Source organism: Trachypithecus francoisi, unplaced genomic scaffold, assembly GCF_009764315.1.
Source record: "Trachypithecus francoisi isolate TF-2019V2 unplaced genomic scaffold, Tfra_2.0 Lachesis_group12, whole genome shotgun sequence".
NCBI lineage: Eukaryota > Metazoa > Chordata > Mammalia > Primates > Cercopithecidae > Trachypithecus > Trachypithecus francoisi.
The window spans coordinates 107,402,543-107,422,315 of record NW_022681457.1 but is presented as its reverse complement, the minus strand read 5'-3'; the positions used below and the strand labels follow the sequence as shown (position 1 = coordinate 107,422,315).

General features: G+C 51.2%; 1 protein-coding gene across 10 annotated transcripts in view; it reads left to right on the top strand.

Moving 5' to 3' along the window:
- The window catches only part of ARHGEF10L (Rho guanine nucleotide exchange factor 10 like), a 185,791-nt gene that overhangs the window by 17,842 nt on the left and 148,176 nt on the right, over window positions 1–19,773 (top strand). For 4 of the 10 annotated variants that reach the window (XM_033228103.1, XM_033228100.1, XM_033228102.1 and 1 more), the window contains exon 1: window positions 2,024–2,222. The exons of 2 other annotated variants lie outside the window; for them this stretch is intronic. The gene's annotated coding sequence lies outside the window, so the exon portion shown is untranslated. Of the gene's footprint in view, window positions 1–2,023; window positions 2,223–13,460; window positions 14,057–19,773 lie in introns of those variants that run through there. 4 more of the 10 variants (XM_033228106.1, XM_033228105.1, XM_033228104.1 and 1 more) reach the window with 2 other exon arrangements.

Genomic DNA, 19,773 nt, shown 5'->3' with positions numbered 1-19,773 from the left:
GCCCAGCCAGGACCCCGTCTCTTAAAAAAGAAAGAAAGAAAGAAAAAAAACAGCCAAGGAAGAGGTTGGAGTAAATTGTGTAAGACTGCGATGCTGGTCTGGGACGTGTACTTGGCTCTGGCTATGACAGCAGGACTCAAAAGTCCATATTCTGGTCCAAAGCTTAATACCATGAGCCTGAGGTCACTCAATGGACATCTGGAGTGTTCTTCCTGCTTTGCTAGCACCCCCATATCTCTCCTGTCTGCTGTCCTGCCATCATTTATTCACATCAGGGCAGGGGCCGTGCCTGTTGTGTTCACTGATGCCTCCTGCATGCCTAGAACGATGTGTGGAACAGAGCAAAAATGCTCAAAGAATATCCACCGCCTATTACTATGAGCCAGTGTTGCCCCAGCCTGGGGCTCAGGACAACTCTGTGGTGCTTATGTTCTTGTGTGGAGAGGGATAATAAACAAACCAACAAGTCGGTGAATAAGATGATTTCAGAGTGTGGCCTGTGTGACTTGTCTCACTGCACTGTAGCTTTCTGTTTATTTGTGTCTTCTCCTAAGCCTATGAGCTCCGAGGGGGCGGGGCTGGGGTCTGTCTGCTTCCTTGTCTCACTGGTAGCCCCTGAGGTTGGTGCCTGACAAATAGGGAATACTTAAAAAAAAAAAAAAAGTTTTTGCCGGCTGTAGGCTGTAAGGAACACAAGCTGGGCCGGGCGCGGTGGCTCAAGCCTGTAATCCCAGCACTTTGGGAGGCCGAGACGGGCGGATCACGAGGTCAGGAGATCGAGACCATCCTGGCTAACACGGTGAAACCCCGTCTCTACTAAAAATACAAAAAACTAGCCGGGCGAGGTGGCGGGCGCCTGTAGTCCCAGCTACTCGAGAGGCTGAGGCAGGAGAATGGCGTAAACCCGGGAGGCGGAGCTTGCAGTGAGCTGAGATCCGGCCACTGCACTCCAGCCTGGGCGACAGAGCGAGACTCCGTCTTAACAACAAAAAAAAAAAAAAAAAAAAGGAACACAAGCTGAAAATGATTTCAACCTACGTGCACCTGTACCCTTTGGAGGCTGCAGAACTTATCATTATCAACCCAGGAGTAATTGCTGATAAGCCCGCGTGTGAATTTCCTTGCAAATAGAGAGGTAGCGGTGGAGTGTTTAACAACAACGCGGATAATCTTAATTAATGACCTGATAACTGTAATTAATTGCATCATATCCAGAGGCCCTCTTTGGAATTTCAGGAGGGAGTACCTAGTGTTTGGCAGCTTTGGAGCTGCAAAGGCAGGGGAGTGCTAGGATCTCAGTCCCAGCACTTTGCTGCTCAGTGAGCTTTGCCAAGTTACTCACAGTCTGAGCCTCAGTTTTCTTCTGGGGAAAATGGGGCTACATCACTGGGGTGTTGTCAGTCTCAAAGCCGCCAATGCCTGAACCCGCCAGGGTTGTTCTCGGAGGTTAGGGTGCATGGCTGCAAGGTTCCCCATGTTGCCATGGCGGGGGTGGGAGGGCAGTAGGGGGCCGCTGAGACTGGTTGAGGGGCAGGTCATAAGTCTAGGGTTTCCCCTGGGGCCGGCCCAGGAATCTCTCACCCATTTGGGGGAACCTCAGGGCAAAATGTTGAAGCCGGGAAGGAGAAGCCGGCACCCTGCGCGCCTGCGGGATCTCCGCGGGAGAACGCGAGGACAAGCGGGAGGCGGGAAGCGGGGACCCCGGGGTGGGTGAAGGAGCGAGGAGGTCGTCGTGTGGCCGGGGACGGGCCCCATCCCCGCGGGCCTCAGTTTCCGCCCTGTACTGTGGGGGGCCGGGTGGGCTGCCGGGACCGCTGGGGGCTCGCAGCGGGTTGGGGGAGGCCCCATCCCCTTCGCGGCGCGCTTGGAGCAGGGAGGGGGCGCGGCGGCCGCGGCCCCGGCCACCAGGGGTTAAGCGGTGACCTCAGCCGCGGCGCCCCGGGACCGGGCGGGTGGGGGCGGCGCCGCGTCGCGCACGGCGGCGGCGGCGGGACCAGGCCTCGGAGCGCGGCGGGCGCGGGCGCAGTCCCGGCGGCCCGGACCTCGCAGGCGGGCGGGCGGCGCGGCCATTGGCTCGGGCGGCGGCGGCGGCGGCGGTGGGGGCGCCGTCCCGGCCATGGGCGCCCGCGGCGGCCTGAGGAGCTGGAGGCGCGGCGCCGGCCGCCGAGCGCCTTTGTGAGCGGCGCGCATGACAAAGGCGCGGGCCCGGGCGGCCGAGGCGGGTGAGTGAGCGCGGGGGCCTGCCTCCGCGGGATCCTCGCGTGTCCCCGAGTCTGCGAGTGCGGGGGAGGCGCTCCAGGCGCCGGGTCCTCCGGAGGTCCCGGGCGTGTCGCCGTGGTCCGGCAGGGGCTGTGTCCGCCGCTGTGTCCCTGTGTCTGGGTGTGAGAGCCCCGCGCCCGCGTCTCCCCTCTGTGTGGGTCTCTTCTTGCGTCACTGGAGTTCTGGTGTTACTAGGGCGAGTGGCCTTTGTGCTTCAGCTTGTGTGTGTGTGGCCTCCAGCCGGTTGGGGTCAGGACAGTTTGGGACCCCCCACCCCCACCCTGTGCCTCACTTTCCGCTGTGGTCCACCTCCTCCTGCGCTGACCTTGGGGGTCCCTGGGATCGGGTGAAGTCAAGGAGTGCCCCTGTCGCCTCTGTGGTGAGTCAGCCTCTCCCACCCTGGACCCCCGCCCAGAGGCGGAACGGGACGGCCTCCTGCAGGAGGAGACTGTGGGAGGAGAGGATGCCGGGTCAGCCGGAGGCCGTGGCTGCAGAGCCGCCAGTGCGGATCCTCCCTGGAACAGGAGGGCCCTACATGAAGACCAGCCTCCTTGGAGTGTCTGGGATGGCCTCTGAGAGGGAGCGTCGGCCTGACTGTAGGGAGCATGGGGACAATTCTTCCTCCCTCTCCCAAAGCGGGGCCCTGGGGCAGGGGTCTCGAATCTTCCTTTGGCCCTGAAAGCCAGGAGGCCCTGCGTTGCGTCAGTGCCAAGCAGAGAGGTAGTGGCTGGTGGACTGCACTTCCCCACTGGCTTTGGAGCTCAATTGCTGCCCCAAAGTCCTTGGCTTCCCTTAGGGATGCTACTGGGAGGCCATGCCCCACCTGCCGGTAGCCCCATCTGCTCCTCCTCGGATTCTGGGGAGAGAGGGCAGGTTGTGCAGGCTCATTAAAATGCATAGCTCTTCCTGGCATCCGCCCAGCACTGTGCCCCCCACGTGTTCAGGCCCTGGACACACAGACTAGATAGCAGGTCAGCCTCCGGAAATCTCCAAGCTCCCTGTGACTGTGGGCTGGGGACTGCCCTTCCTCCTTACAGGAGGTTCTGAAGCTCAGAACCCTCCTGTAAGGCTTCCTGTGGTGCCCGAATATGATGCTCGCTCTGTCCCCAGGCACTTGCCTTCCTGAGGCCCCCTGTCCCTTCCCCTTCCACCAAAGAGCCTCTTGGGGCTGTTCTCTCTATCCAGGAAGTGGGTCCCATCCTTCACCTCTTTGATTTCTCACTTGAGAGCTACTTCCTCTCCAGTGAGCCAGGCTAGCCCCAATGCTCTGAGGGTTCCTGCCCCAGTCATGGGGGCGGGGGGCTTTTTTTTTTACGGTCTTCCAGTGGAGCAGGGACCACGTCTGTCCTTGATCACAGCTCAGAACAGTGCCTGGTGCATAGTGGGTGCACTACACATAGTTGCTGAATAAATGAATGTCAGTTCTGTTCCAAGTTTTAACTCTGGAGGAGTCTGGGGGGGGCGGGGTGGAAAGCTGGTGGACTGCTCTGGGGCCCAGGTACCAGGTTAGTATAAGAGGAGGTTGGGTGTGGTGGCTCACGCTTGTAATCCCAGCACTTTGGGAGGCCAAGTTGGGTGGATCACTTGAGGTCAGGAGTTTGAGATCAGCCTGGCCAACATGGTGAAAACCTGTCTTTACTAAAAATGCAAAAATTATGGCCAGGCTCAGTAGCTCATGCCTGTAATCCCAGCACTTTGGCAGGCTGAGGTGGGCAGATTACCTGAGGTCAGGAGTTCAAGACTAGCCTGGCCAAAATGGCGAAATCCTGTCTCTACTAAAAATATAAAATTAGCTGGGCATAGTGGCATATGCCTTTAGTCCCAGCTGGAGGCTGAGGCAGGAGAATCGCTTGAACCTGGGAAGTGCAGGTTGCAGTGAGCCGAGATCGCACCATTGCACTCCAGCTTGGTTGACAAGAGCGAAATTCCATTTCAAAACAAAAACAAAAACAGAAATTAGCCGGGTGTGATCCCAGCTATTTGGGAGGCTGAGGTGGGAGGGTGGCTTGAACCCGGGAGGTGGAGGTTATGGTGAACCAAGATTGTGCCACTGCACTCCAGCCTGGGTAACAGAATGAGATTCTATCTCAAAAGAAAAAAAATAAAAAGAAGATTGAGCATGGTGGCTCATGCTTGTAATCCCAGCACTTTAGAAGCCTCAGGTGGGAGGATCACTTGAGCCCAGGTGTTCGGGACCAGCCTGGGCAACACAGGAGACCACGTCTCTACAAAAAATTTTAAAAATTAGTTGGATGTGGTGGTGCATGCCTGTAGTCCCAGCTACTCAGGAGGCTGAGATGGGAGGATCAATTGAGCCTGGAAGTTCGAGGCTGCAGTGAGCTGAGATTGTGCCACTGTACTATAGCTTAAGTGACAGAGGGAGACTCTGTCTTAAAATATATATATATGTGTGTGTGTATATATATATTTATGTGTGTGTGTATATGTATGTGTATATATATATGAGGAAAGTGTGCTGTTACTTGAACAAATGGTATATTAATTAACAGACATTTATAATATATGCTGAGTGCCAGGTGCTGGGCTAGATGATTTAAGCATGTACCTCTTATACATTGAGAAGGAATAGAGTAGAAAGAATACATGTAATCTTCTTAGATTAATTTTGAAAAGATAAAGTAAGTGATATATATGCCATGATAAGATAGTAATAACATAGATTTACATTGCACTTTCATATCTGCTATCTCTTTGTTTTGACAACACCCTAGTAATTAGGCAGGGAGATGGGTTCATACCCATTTTACTGATGAGGAAGATGAGCATATAGTGTCACTGCTGAAGCGAGTCATCGAAGGAGCCAGCACTCAGCCTGGGACTCCCTGGCCACTCAGTCCTTGCTTTCTTCTGCACAGCTGTCTCCAGTGCCTTTTGTATTCCTGTCACCCGGTTAGACTAGACGGGTGAATGAGCCACTGTTCTTGCCCCCAAGGGGTCTAAAGTCCAGGAGACAATCAAGTTCTTTAACAATTGAGTATGCCAAAGTTGTTCCACCCCACGGTGCCACCTTGGGCCCAGCTCAGTCCTTTCCTTGCTGTGTCCCAGAGAGTTCTTGGTCTCTCTACCTCCGTGGAGGGCATCAGAGCCATTTTCCTTCAGTACCCTGGTCTGATGACATTCCCAGGAGTCCTTATAGAGCCTCTGCTGGGTCCTGGGCAGTGGTGAGTTGGGAACCAGCTCATACCTACACATAAGAGCAGATTGCTAAATTTTAGGAATTTTATGAGCCAGTTGTTAAACACAGCCATTATAACAAATTTTGAGACTGGGCATGGTAGCTCACGCCTGTAATCCCAACACTTTGGGAGGCTGAGGCAGGCAGATCACCTGAGGTCGGGAGTTCGAGACCAGCCTGGACAACATGGTGAAACCTTGTCTCTACTAAAAATACAAAAATTAGCCGAGTGTGGTGGCACGTGCCTGTAATCCCAGCTACTTAGGAGGCTGAGGCAGGAGAATTGCTTGAACCTAGGAGGTGGAGGTTGCAGTGAGCCGAGGTTGTGCCATTGTACTCCAGCCTAGGGGACAAGAGTAAAATTCTGTCTCAAAAAAGATTTTTTTTTTTTAGTATATACAGTCATCATTAAGTAAAATATATATATATATATATATATGGAGGGAGAGAGAGCGAGAGAGAGACGGAGTCTCGTTCTTTTGTCCAGGTTAGAGTGAAGTGGTGCAATCTCAGCTCACTGCAACCTCCACCCCCTGGTTTCAAGTGCAGGGGGAGCCTCAGCCTCCCGAGTAGCTGGAATTACAGGAGCCCACCACCATGCCTGGCTAATTTTTGTATTTTTAGTAAAGACAGGATTTCACCATGTTGGCCAGGCTGGTCTCGAACTCTTGACCTCAGGTGATCCACCTGCCTCAGCCTCCCAAAATGCTGGGATTACAGGCGTGAGCCACTGTGCCCGGCTATTATTATATATTTTTGAGATGGAGTTTCACTCTTGTTGCCTAGGCTGGAGTGCAATGGTGTGATCTCTGCTCACTGCAACCTCTACCTCCTGGGTTCAAGTGATTCTCCTGCCTCAGTCTCTGGGATTACAGTAGCTGGGATTACAAGCACCTGCCACCACACCTAGCTCATTTTTTTTTTTTTTGAGACGGAGTCTCGCTCTGTCACCCAGGCTGGAGTGCAGTGGCCGGATCTCAGCTCACTGCAAGCTCTGCCTCCCGGGTTCACGCCATTCTCCTGCCTCAGCCTCCTGAGCAGCTGGGACTACATTAGCGGGGACTACAGGCGCCCGCCACCTCGCCCGGCTAGTTTTTTGTATTTTTTTTAGTAGAGATGGAGTTTCACCGTGTTAGCCAGGATGGTCTTGATCTCTTGACCTCGTGATCCGCCCGTCTCGGCCTCCCAAAGTGCTGGGATTACAGGCTTGAGCCACCACGCCCGGCCTGATTTTTGTATTTTAGTAGAGATGGGGTTTCACCATGTTGTCCAGGCTGATCTTGAACTCCTGACCTCAGGTGGTCCACCTGCCTCGGCCTCTCAAAGTGCTGGAATTACAGTCATGAGCCACTGTGTCCAGCCATAAATTTTATACGTATACATATATTATTATTATTATTTTTGAGTTGGAGTTTTGGCTCTTGTCGCTTAGGCTGGAGTGCAATGGCATGATCTCGGCTCACTGCAACCTCTGCCTCCCACGTTCAAGCGATTCTCATGCCTCAGCCTCCCAAGTAGCTGGGATTACAGGCACCCGCCACCACGCCTGGCTAATTTTTGTATTTTTAGTAGAAACGGGGTTTCACCATGTTGTCTGGTCTGGTCTCAAACTCCTGACCTGAGGTGATCTGTCCACCTCAACCTCCCAAAGGACTGGGATTACAGGTGTCAGCCACTGTGCCCAGCCCATAAATTATATTTTATAAAGTAATAAATACTCAAATTTTTTTCTAATTATTTTATTCTATTACCTGTGCATTTGTGGTTATTTGCTGCTTTGTGTGTGTGTGTGTGTTTGTGTGTGTGTGCATTGGGGGGTGGTGTATTAGTTCTTTTTCATACTGCTGTTTTTATACTGCTAGGAAGAAATACCCGAGACTAGGTAATTTATAAAGAAAAAGAGGTTTGCTGGGCGTGGTGGCTCACGCCTGTAATCCCAGCACTTTGGGAGGCCGAGGCAGGTGGATCACAAGGTCAGGAGATTGAGACCACGGTGAAACCCCGTCTCTACTAAAAATACAAAAAATGAGCCGGGCGCAGTGGCAGGCGCCTGTAGTTCCAGCTACTTGGGAGGCTGAGGCAGGAGAATGGCAGGAACCCGGGAGGCAGAGCTTGCAGTGAGCCGAGATCGTGCCACTGCACTCCAGCCAGGGGGACAGAGCCACATGGCTGGGGAGGCCTCACAATCATGGTGGAAGGTGAAGGAGAAGCAAAGGCACGTCTTACATGGTGGCAGGCAAGAGAGCCTGTGCAGGGGAACTGCCCATTATAAAACCATCAGATCTTGGGAGACTTATTCACTATCGTGAGAACAGCATGGGGAAAACCTGCCCCTGTGATTCAATTACCTCCCACCACGTCCCTCCCATGACATGCGGGGATTGTGGGAGCTACAGTTCAAGATGAGATTTGGGTGGAGACAGAGCCAAACCATATCGGGGGTGTGAGTGTGGGTGTGTGTGTAATGTACATAGTGGTGTGCTACTGCATATCTCAACTCCATTCCGTGATGTGATGTTGGCAGCTTGAAATTGGCCACAGTGAGAATGTTTATACCATATAAATTGGCAAACACTACAAATCAGAATCTTTTCCCCTGAAGAGCTTGTTTACCAGCACACCACTGGGAATCCAGCAATGAACAACTCAGTCCCTCCCTTTGAACTTACATTTTCATGTGATGCCGCCCCAGGACTGATCTTAGTGTCCTCGTGGCTGAGGGGCAGCTGCTGGGCAGGGCCTGCTGTGCTGATAGAGGTCGTAAATTGCCCTCAAATCACGGGAGCTCTCCACTCCAGCACGCAAGTTGTTACCATGCACCAGGAAGAGGGGAAACAGGACAAGGAGGAGATTCAGTTAATTGAGAGCTGACTTTGCCATTGAATAACCCTATTCAGGATGACCCAGGCATCTTGGAGGAAAAACAGCGGTGGCGTCTGAGGACAGACCGTGGACAAGTTAAGTAGCTTGGGGCTTGTGGAGTTGTGACGTCCAGGACATGGGTGGCTAGAGCTGGCATAGACAACAGTGGGTATGATCTGTCCATATGGATGCAGGGCCTGCATGAGAGAGTAGAAGCAGACGGTTGCTCTTGTACAGCCTGTGATCTCTAGTTGAGAGATGGACATGTGCACAGTTACATACAGTGGAGGGATGTGCAGAGTGTAGCAGGGGAATGGGGTAGGCAGAGGGAAACAGTTCATGCCTCCGAGCCTTTGCACATGCTGCTCCTTCTACCCAGGGGAGTTAGTGTGTGTTTTTTCTATCCAGAAGGAACGGCATGTGCAAAGGCTCAGAGGCATGAATTATTGAGAGCTCAGTCTGACTCTGGTGTCAGGTGAATCAAAAGTCTGCAGGGTTTGAAACAGAGCAGGGGAAGCATTGAACCTTCCTCAAGTCTGGGGGCACAGCATCATCTGGATGCCAGCAAAGGAAGTCTGCCAAACCTTGCCTGTCAGGGGCCTTATGCTGTGTGGATCACCCTGCTTCCCTGAACATCTTTAAGGTTTCTTGGTAGTTTCCTGCTATCTCTAAAGCTTGCTGCTGTTCCAGCCCCTGCATCTGTGACTGGTGGATTCTCAAAAGAAAAAAAAAAAAAAATCCATGTTAATATCAAGCCAAACAAAACTTAATTGGGAAGAGGGGTCTGCTGTTCTTCCCCCTTTGCTAATTAATACCAGAAAAGCTGCTTCTGTCTTTCATTCAGGCAGACAATTGAAAGCTTGTTTGTTTAAAGGCAACTGATTTTGACTTTATGCCTATATGTGCCAGGTATTTTTCATGCATCAATTCATTTCATTTCCATGCCGATCCTGCAAGTAGGTCCTATTTTCCCATCTTATCGATGAGGAAATTGAGTCTCAGAGACTTATCCAAGGGCACTGTGTTTGTAAGTGTTAGGATTCGAACCCAGCAGGTGCTGAGATCTTTCTGCAGTCCCATGCTCCCCTCCTTTATGCGGTGTTCCTTTTCCCTTTGAGGAGGGGAAGGAGAGATTAGTCACATGCCTGGAATTTCAGCACACTTTGCCTTTCTTAGTTTGGAGTTAATGTGTGTTTTTTAATCCAGTGTTAGCAAGGCCCAGTCTGGATTTGTTACCCTGTGGCTCGGGCCAAGGATGAGAACCCTGGTATCCACATGGGCCCCCTAGGCCTGGTGTCAGGAAAGAGCTAATACTAATGGCTAATAATTGCAGAGTGGCAGGCCCCTTGGTAGTGCATGACTTGTGGGAGCTTGCTCAGTTCTCAGCTACTCCAAGAGGTGGGGTGCATCATCATCTCTGTTTTGCCTCCATTGAACTTGCCCAGGGTTGTGCAACCAAGAGGTAGAAGCACCACATTCTGCTCGCCCCAGAGTCCTGCCTTTCCACTCTGTGTCTTTCCTTGAGCAGTGCCAACCCTCCCAGGGTCTGGCTCGGCTGTGCCTTTGACAGCCCCTAGCAGCAGTGCCCATATGCCATGGAAAATGGGGAAGGATAGTTGGCCACTTGGCCACAGGCCCAGGGTCTGCCCACCTCTTGGTTAGAGCCAGCACCGAGCTCCCTGCCATGGGGTTCATCTTCCCACTGGCCTGTTGGTTGAGAGGGTGGTCTCAGACCAGGCCCCAACACCACCTTCTTGAAGATCCATTCCCAGTCCAGGGCAGTGCAGGTGGTTTGTGATGGTGCCAGCCCATGTTGGCATGTTGGGCCCAAGATGCGGCGGCATTTCTGAGTTGTGGAACCCCTTTCTCCTTGAGAGCCTGCCCCCAGAGTGTCCTCCTCTCTGCAAAAGTCCTGGTTCTAGTCACTGGCTGATTGGTATGCATCCCAGAATCCCAGTCATTAGCATACAAGGCGGGAGCCAGCTCTCATTACTCCCCTCTCTTCATTGTTTGAAGTGGGTAGACTTGGAGTGAGCTTTGGAAATGTGAGCTTTTTATTCAATTTCCCTAGAAAAACAATGGTTAAATTAAGTAGGAAAATAACAGTCTCCCGAAATTGAAGAAAAATATTTCTGAACCTAGACATTACCCACAACCTTTGAATTTCTTTTAAAATAGGCATTTGTTTTACTCTTAAGTTATATATGTATTGCATGACCACTGAAGAAAACACAGAGAAAATACAGAGAGAAGAAAATGGAAATCGTTTTACCACCTAAAGACAGCCTTTGTCAATATTGTGGTGCATATCATTCATGTATTCAGTGATTCATTTGCTCATTTGGCAAGTATCTATTTAGGGCCCAGAAAGGGAGAGGCTGTATTGGGTTCTGGGAGTAGAGGGGTACCCTGCTCCCTGCTGGGGCTCTTTCTATGTTGGGCCTTGGGCAACTCACCTGACCCTTCTCTTATCTGTTTTCTCATCTGTAGAATAGGGATAACCCTAGTAGCTGTGTCATAAGGCACGGGGATTTAACAAAAGTGCAAGTAGGATGCTCATTATAGTGCCTGGCCCAGGTCAACACTTAGCAATGTTGGCTTTTGTCACGTAGGGGAGGAATACCTTTTCTTCTACCCTGTTAGGTTCTGTGATAGAGCCTATGAATTAAACTGACAAAAGACAGATTAATAGGAGAAAAGGCATATTGATTTTATTTAATGTTACTATACATATGTATTTTTTACTGTAAGGGATCTCCATAGAAAAGAAATGAAAATCCAAAGAGGCAGTTAGACCCGGAGCTTACGTAACATTTTAACAAAGGGTGATAAATTGTGGAGAAGCAGGAGACAAAAGAAAAGGATTGGACTCTTATAGGGGCAGTGCATTTCAGGAAAGTGACTAGGAAATGTATGGTAGATAAGGGTGGTTTAGTAAGGTTTGTTATGCAGGTAAGGTAGAGGGATACACCTTTGCAAATGGAAATTTATATCACTTTTACAAAGGGAAATGTGTGCCCTGCTTATAGGCAGAAAAGGGGAGGCAAAGAGCTCTTCCTGCATCTGCTGCTGCTCAAGTACCTTGAGCTCAAAATAATTCTTTTTTTTTTTTTTTTTTGAGACAGTGTCTTGCTCTGTTACCCAGGCTGGAGTGCAATAGCACAATCTTGGCTCACTGCATCCTCTGCCTCCTGGGTTTAAGTGATTCTCCAGCCTCAGCCTCCTGAGTAGATGGGATTACAGGTGCACACCACCACACCCACACCCAGGTAATTTTTGTATTTTTAGTAGAGACGGGGTTTCACCATGTTGGCTAGGCTTGTCTTGAACTCCTGACCTCAAATGATCCTCCTGCCTCAGCCTCCCAAAGTGCTGGCACTACAGATGTGAACTACCACTTCTGGCCCTGGGATGGCATATTCTGATCTTTTTCAGTTACAACAGTGAGCAGGCTGACATTAACCTTGCCCTGGTGGTTTTTTTTTTTTGAGATGGAGTGTTGCTCTGTCACCCAGGCTGGAGTGCAATGGTGCGATCTTGGCTCACTGCAACCTCTGCCTCCTGGGTTCAAGTGATTCTCCAGCCTCAGCCTCCTGAGTAGATGGGATTACAGGCTCCTGCCATTACACCTGGCTAATTTTTTGTGTTTTTAGTAGAGATGGGGTTTCAGTATGTTGGCCAGGCTGGTCTCGAACTCCTGACCTCAAGTGATTCTCCCACCTCAGCCTCCCGAAGTGCTGTGATTACAGGTGTGAGCTACAGTGCCTGGCCTCGTGGGTCTTATATGATGGTGGAGGAGACAAAAATCAAACACATCAAATTTATAAAGTAACCACATTTTATGCATTAAATCCTGTGAAGGAAACAGATTGGTGTGACGGTGATAACTGGGGATGAAGGGTAGAGAGGGTGTATGTGGGGGTAGGGGTTACAAGATTCGTTATCTGCAGGTGGTCAGGGAGGCATCTCTGAAGAGAGACGTTTAAGCCAGACCTGAATGACAAGCAGGAGCTCCCCCTGCAAGGATCTGAGGGAAAAGTGTTCTGGATAGGGGCTATAGCAAATGCAAAAGCCCTGAGGCCAGAGGAACTTGGCCTGTTTGAGCAACAGAATGGCCTGGGCCTGCATGGCGGGGAGAGGAGGGTGCAGAAGAGACAGTGTTAGTTAGGATTGTTACTCTAGGTGCAAAAGGAAGCCATCGGAGGTTTGTTTTCTACTTCCCATAAATACCTTTACTAATGAAATATAGTTCCAAGATTCCAGCTGGTAATAACTCTGTTAAGAAATTCACCTTTTCCCGATAATTTATTCAAAAATAATTTACTGAGTGCCTATGATGTGGAAGCACTTGACTCAGTGCTGTGGGGTGATGGATGGATATAAAGATAAGGTGAGGTTTTAGGCTCCAATAACCCACGGTCCAGCAAACAAGACTACAAACATTCGCAGGGTCAAGGGCAGGGAGTGACTGATTTACCTTTGCAAAAGATCCCTTGTCTGCTGGGAGGAGAACTGGCTGTAGAGAGCCAGGGTGGAGAGGTGGAGCTGGGAACTAGAGGAAAGGCAAGGAAAGGTTCCCATTTGGCAGTGGAATAGGAGAAAAGTGTTGGGTTTGGGTTATATATCAGCTGGAATCGGCTGGAATTTCTGGTGGATTGTACACAGGGGTGAGGGAAAGAGAAGAACTGAGCATGACTTCTAGATTCTTCTTTTGAGTATATGAGTGAGTGCTGGTGTCATGAAAGGAGACGGTTAAGAGGGAGTGAGGAGCATGGCTTTTGGAGAAACCAAGGGTTAGGTCTGGGACAGGTTTATATTGAGAGGCTGATTAGAAGTACAAGGGGGTATGCCGGGTGCAGTGGCTCGCACCTGTAATCCCAGCACTTTGGGAGGCCAAGGTGGGAGTTTGAGAGCAGCCTGGCCAACATGGTGAAACCCCATCTCTACTAAAAATACAAAAATTAGCTAGGTGTGGTGGTGGGTGCCTGTCATCCCAGCTACTCAGGAGGCTGAGGCAGGAGAATTGTTTGAACCCAGGAGGTGGAGGTTGCAGTGAGCTGAGACTGTGCCATTGCACTCCAGCCTGGGCAATGAGAGTGAAACTCCATCTCAAAAAAGAAAAAAAACAAACAAACCCCAAAACCCCAAAGAAGTCCAAGCAGGTAGTGAGGGCCTCTGGGCTGGAGTTTCAAACTTGGGCATCCTTAACATATAAGGGGGACAGGTATGACCACCCAGAGGGACAATTCGGAGGAGAGATCCCTCCACAGGGAGGTGAGCTCTGGGAGCTCTTATATTTATAGTCTGGTGGAGGAGGAGGAGCCAGGGCGGGCAGCCTGGGAACTGGGGGAAGATGGGTGCAAGGAACTTACTTTTAGTGCCAGGGGCTGAACTAAGCACTTGGGGAGGATCGGCCCCTGGTCCTCACAGTAAGTCTGTGAGGTGCAGGTGCTGTTATGCTTTTCACCTTATGGAAGGGGAAGGAGGCCCAGAGGTGACCCAGTGCACTGGCCAGCAGGTGCACAACTGCGTGGGGAGTGAGTATTGACACCAAGGGGCAGTCCAGCTCCTTCGCCCACGGCATTCCCGTGTTGCAGAGGAGGATACCAAAGCTTGTGGTTTCGTTAATTTGTTTTCATTTGTCTGTCCTTGCATTCCTCTTCTTCCAACACATATTTACTGAGCACCTACTGAATGCTGTGCGCTGGGCAAGGAACTGGAGATTCCAAGATGAGTAAGGTATGGCGCCCCTTAGTCTGGTGAGGGAGGCGGACGGGCAACAGCTGAAGGTGGACGGTGCCTGATGCAGGTAGAGGGGCCCCGAGGAGGCTTCCCAGGGGAGTGTCCAAGCCAAGCAGTGGAAAAGGCAGAGTTAGGTCAGGAAGCAGGAGGCATTCCAGGCATGTGCTGAGGCTCGGGGAAGGGAATAGCAGGGCCATGTCAGGGAGGGTGCAGGGGGTGCTGCTCAGGACCTCTGTCCATTGCACTAGGGGCTTGTATTTTATCTTGTGGGCCCTGTAAGCCGGTCAACTGTTTCAAGCCAGGGGATGATGGGATTAGTACTTTTTGTTTGAGGTAGAGATTGTGCTGCAAGGAACAGGAGTGTTACCAGGGAGAGCTTTCAAGGTTGTTAATAGGCTCTCTGGCCAGGCGTGGTGGCTCATGCCTGTAATCCCAGCACTTTGGAAGGCTGAGGTGGGCGTATCACAAGGTCAGGAGATCAAAACTATCCTGACTAACATGGTGAATCCCCATCTCTACTAAAAATACAAAAAATTAGCCGGGCGTGGTGATAGGCGCCTGTAGTCCCAGCTACTCTGGAGGCTGAGGCAGGAGAATGGCATGAACCTGGGAGGCAGAGCTTGCAGTGAGCTGAGATCATGCCACTGCACTCCAGCCTGGTGACAGAGTGAGACTCTGTCTCAAAAAAAAAAAAAAAAAAAAAAAAGGCTTTCTGATTTCTAGGTCATTCTCTGAACCCTGCTGCTTCCTACTCCTTCCAAATTCTGCTCATTTTTCTTTTCCAAAAAGATTTCTGAGTCAGAGAGGTTAAGCAACTTGCCTGAGGTCGCACAGGGTGCCAGGGCATCCAGGCTGGGACTGGTCTCCTAATGGAAACAACCACAGTCCCAGGGGTGGAAGCGGATGGTGAGTAACCCTAAGGAGGGGCTCACTGGAGGCTTGAGTTGAAGGTCACTGTCCACAGGTCCCTGTGTGCCTTTAAACATTGCCTTTTTGCAGTCTCAGAGATTGGTGCTTCTGGGCAGAAGGAGCTGGGCTGCTGCTGGGAGCCAAGACTGGGGCTTTCACGGAGCTGCATGGGTTATTTAAGCAGTTTCCTGGGCATCTGCTTCCTTCCCAGTGAGTGATGGGAAAAATCCACGGGGCTGGTGCAGGATTCGATTAACAGGTCACATGAGGCCAGTGAGGGAGGCAGTCCCCGCTGGGGAGGGCAGATGCCAGGCAGAGGCTGGGGGGAGGGGGAGATGGGAGCATTTCCCAGAGCCCTGTGCTATGAGCTCTGTCACTTTGGGCAGGTATCTCACCTCTCTGGAGTCTTGGTTCCCTCGCCTGTAAAGCAGAGATAATATGAAACGTGACCAATAGGACTGAAAAAATAACCAGTGTCTACTGCAGGCCTGAAGTATTCCAGGCACCGTTCATGATCTTGTTTCAACATCTCTTTTTTCTTTTTTTTTTTTGAGATAGAACCTCACTCTGTCACCCAGGCTGGAGTGCAGTGGCATGATCTTGGCTCTCTGCAACCTCTGCCTCCCGGGTTCAAGTGATTCTCCTGCCTCAACCTCCCAAGTAGCTGGGACTACAGGTGTGTGCCACCACACCTGGCTAATTTTTTTTTTTTTTAGTAGATACAGGGTTTCACCATATCAGCCAGGCTGGTCTCGAACTCCTGACCTCAAGTGATCTGCTCCCCTCAGCCTCCCAAAGTGCTGGGGTTACAGGCGTGAGCCACCGCGTCCAGCCTCTTGTTTCAATCCCTTGTCATCTTGTGAGGTATAGATGCTCATTATCTTCATTTTATGGATTACACAGCTGAGGAACAGAAAGGGTAGATATTTTGCCCCAAGTCACACAGCTAGTAAATGGCAGAATTTGAACCTGACCCTCTAACTCTGGAGCCCTCTCCTGAAATCCCTCTGGTCCCCGCCAAACTTTGTTCAGCTGAGCATGAGTCCCTTCCTTGGCAAATCACTTGATAGGATCCTGTGGGGCACTAGCATTCTGCCCACCTGAGTTTGGGACACCCCAATCCCTACAACCCCTTAAGTTTTATCACAAAGCCTTGGAGCTCCAGTGGGCCTCAGCCCCTGGCTTGTCATCTTGCAGCCACTGGGGGCTGACCTGGGACCAGAACCCCAGCATCCCAGACTCCTGGACTTCTACTCTTTTCACTCCTCCAGGGCCTCAGAGGGGGACCGGACTGGGAGCCAGTTGCCTGGGTTCTAATCCCACTTCTCCCTTGAACCAGCCACAAGAGCTTGGGCAACATTTCGCTTTGCTCCCGCCTTTACCCTAAGCCTCAGTTTCCTCTTCTGTGAGATGGGTAGATTGAAAATCTAGAGTCTTTACTAATTCTAATAATTCATAAGTGTAAGATTTCAGGTTTCTAGGAACCTGTAAGAGTCAAACATTTGCCACCTTTTCTATTTCCTGTCCTCTATTGCCTGTGGGACTCAGAGAGATCCAGACGAGAAAACAATTCAGTGAACCCTCTAGAGTTTGATAGGCTGTAGTCTAAGGGTGTGGCTCATGCCTGTAAAATCCCAGCACTTTAGTAGGCTGAGGTGGGAGCGTTGCTTGAGCCCTGGAGTTCAAGACCAGCCTGGGCAACATAGTGAGACCCCATCTTTACAAAAAATCAAAAAACCAAAAATAAGCCTGGCGTGGTGGTGTGCACCTGTGGTCCCAGCTACTCAGGAGGTTAAGGTGGAAAGATGGCTTGAGCCCAGGTGGTTGAGGCTGCAGTGAGCTATGATGGTACCACTGCACTCTAGCCTGGGCAGCTCAGTGAGACCCTGTCTCTAAAAAATAAAAAAATATATAGCTTACTAGCAGCATATGATAACGACTATCACTTGAGTACCATTGGGTGCCAGGCACTGTGCTGGCTGCGTCATGTATTATTTTATTGCCTCCTCAACAGGGAGGCGAGTATGATTAGCTCCATGTTAGATGTGAGAACTGAAACACAAAACGTTTAGCTAACTTTCCAAAGGGTCAAGTGATTGCATTATCTGTATATGAAAGCTGGACTTCAAAGACCAGAGGAAGTGCAGAGGACACGTTTGCTAGGTGCTTTCTTGTGGGGGTGGGTACGGCCTCTCTACCTCACGTCCCATCACTTGGAGCTCTCTGCAAAACCCGTTCTCCCAGGCCCCAGATGCAAAAATCCACCCAGTTCATCCGCCCTTGAGAAATGATGTTGAGTCAGATCTGGAAACACTAAATAGGTGAGTCACAGTGAGGATGGTGAGGGGCTGGGCAGGGAGGAACAGTGCTTACCCACCATTGGCCAGAGTTCAGCCTTGCCAAGGAGCTCAGCCCAGAGGGCAGGCCTCAGCTGTTTACAGAGAAGGGGACTTGGGAGCAGGGAGAGGATGCGGCTGGCAGGGAGGGAGACAGAGGAGCTGAGGGTCAGACAGCAGAGCTAGAAGGGTTTTCAGGGGTCATCCAGTCCACATATAGGACATCTCAGTCCCAGAGAGGGGCTGAGACTTACCCTAGGTCACACAGTCCATGGTGCCAGACCCAGCAATAGAAGGGGATTTTGAGGGAGGCTGAGGATTCAGCCTTCCTCCCTCCTTCTCTCCCTCCTTCCTTCCCTTCCTTCCTTCCTTTCTTCTTTTTCCTTTTCGTCGTCTTCTTCTTTTTTTTTGACAGGGTCTTGCTCTGTCGCCCAGGCTGGAACACAGTGGCATGATCACAGCTCACTGCAGCCTCGATTTCCTGGGCTCAGGTGATCCTCCCACTTCAGCCTACCGAGTAACTGGGGCTATAGGCACATGCCAACATGCTAGGCTAGTTTTTGCATTTTTTTGTAGAGATGGGGTTTTGCCACGTTGCCCAGGCTGGTCTCAAACTCCTGCGCTCAAGCGATCTTTCTGTCTTGGCCTCCCAAAGTGCTGGGATTAGAGGTGTGAGCCACTGTGCCTGACCCTGGCCACTTTCATGGGCATGACATTCTGACTGGGCACTATGCTGTTTGCTTTCTCTTTCTCCAATCAGGAGAACAAGAACAAACAGCAACAATAATAAAGGAATCATCTTGCTAAATCCTAAGCATGTTGGTTGCCAATATGGGTAGACTGTACCCAAGTCCCACCTCCTCCTCTTCCTAGGTGAATGACTATGGGCAAGGCACGTAACTCCTCTTAGCCTCCAAGTTCCTTTAGCTGTGTCATGGTTTAAGCAGACTCTGAAATTGCAGCACTTCTCAGTGCCTTTAACATGTGGAGTATTGTTATTCTCCAGCAGGGAGACTTCTGCTGTGGTTTTCCATTGTTCCTTGAACATTGAATGGTTTTTTTTTTCTCCCAGTGAGCACCTATTAACATATTTCAGGATATAAATGTTTCGCCAAATACAGAGATTGAGAGCACTGGTGTCAGTGGTTTCTCAGGACGGTTTAAACTTTTTTTTTTTGAGACAGAGTCTTGCTCTGTCTCCCAGGTTGGAGTGTAATGGTATGATCTCATCTCACTGCAACCTCTGGCTCCCGGGTTAAGTGCTTTCTCAGCCTCCCGAGTAGCTGGGATTACAGGCTCACGCCACCACGCCCAGATAATTTTGTATTTTTGGTAGAGATGGGGTTTCTCCATGTTGGTCAGGCTGGTCTCGAACTCCTGACCTCAGGTGATCTGCCCGCCTCGGCCTCCCAAAGTGCTGGGATTACAGGTGTGAGCCACCATGCCTGGCCTGTTTAAACTTTTAAACTCAGACACTGGACTGATTATGGAGTTTGGGGGACACATCTACTGAGCTGTGACAGTCAATCCCCCTCTGGGGTCAGCAGCACCATAATCCCCCCCGTCTGTTCTTGCTTCTTTTTTTCTCTCATGCCCCCTCTATCCTGGAGCACCCATTGCTTTTTTTTTTTTTTTTTTTTTTGAGACGGAGTCTCGCTCTGTCACCCAGGCTGGAGTGCAGTGGCCGGATCTCAGCTCACTGCAAGCTCCGCCTCCCGGGTTCACGCCATTCTCCTGCCTCAGCCTCTCAGGTAGCTGGGACTACAGGCGCCGCCACCTTGCCCGGCTAGTTTTTTGTAGTTTTTAGTAGAGACGGGGTTTCACCGTGTTAGCCAGGATGGTCTCGATCTCCTGACCTCGCGATCCGCCCGTCTCGGCCTCCCAAAGTGCTAGGATTACAGGCTTGAGCCACCGCGCCCGGCTGAGCACCCATTGCTTTATCAGCAGGAGCCTTCCTGGGAGGAAGGTCAGGCTTCTGAATTGGAGCCACCCTGCCTATGTGGGGCGGGAAGACTGGCTGAGATGTCTCGGGCAGCGGCAGCTACCCTACAAAGGCTTTTGTCAGGGACCCTGGCTCACCTGGGAGCATATTTGGAGGCAAGGAGGATGGTGAGGGAGGAGCAGAGACTTCCAATTAGGTCAGGGCAGCCTGGGAGCACTGGGGTGGGCCTGGGAGCATGGGGTGGGGGGGCTGGGAGCATGGGGCGGTGAGACTGGGAGTATGGGGGTGGACCTGAGAGCACGGGGGTTAGCTTGGCTCTGTCATTCACCCTTTTAATGACCTTGGGCAAGGCACAGTCCTCTCTGGGCCTCAGTTTCCTCATCTGTGAAATGAAGGCCTGGGCTTGGTGATTTCTTGGTTCCCTTCAGGGCTGATGTTCTGTGAACTAAGTAATGGAGGAATAGTTACATTTTGTACCTTTTGGCCACACCCTGGTTTGCTGGGTTTCTTGGGGCCCTCCAAGGCTT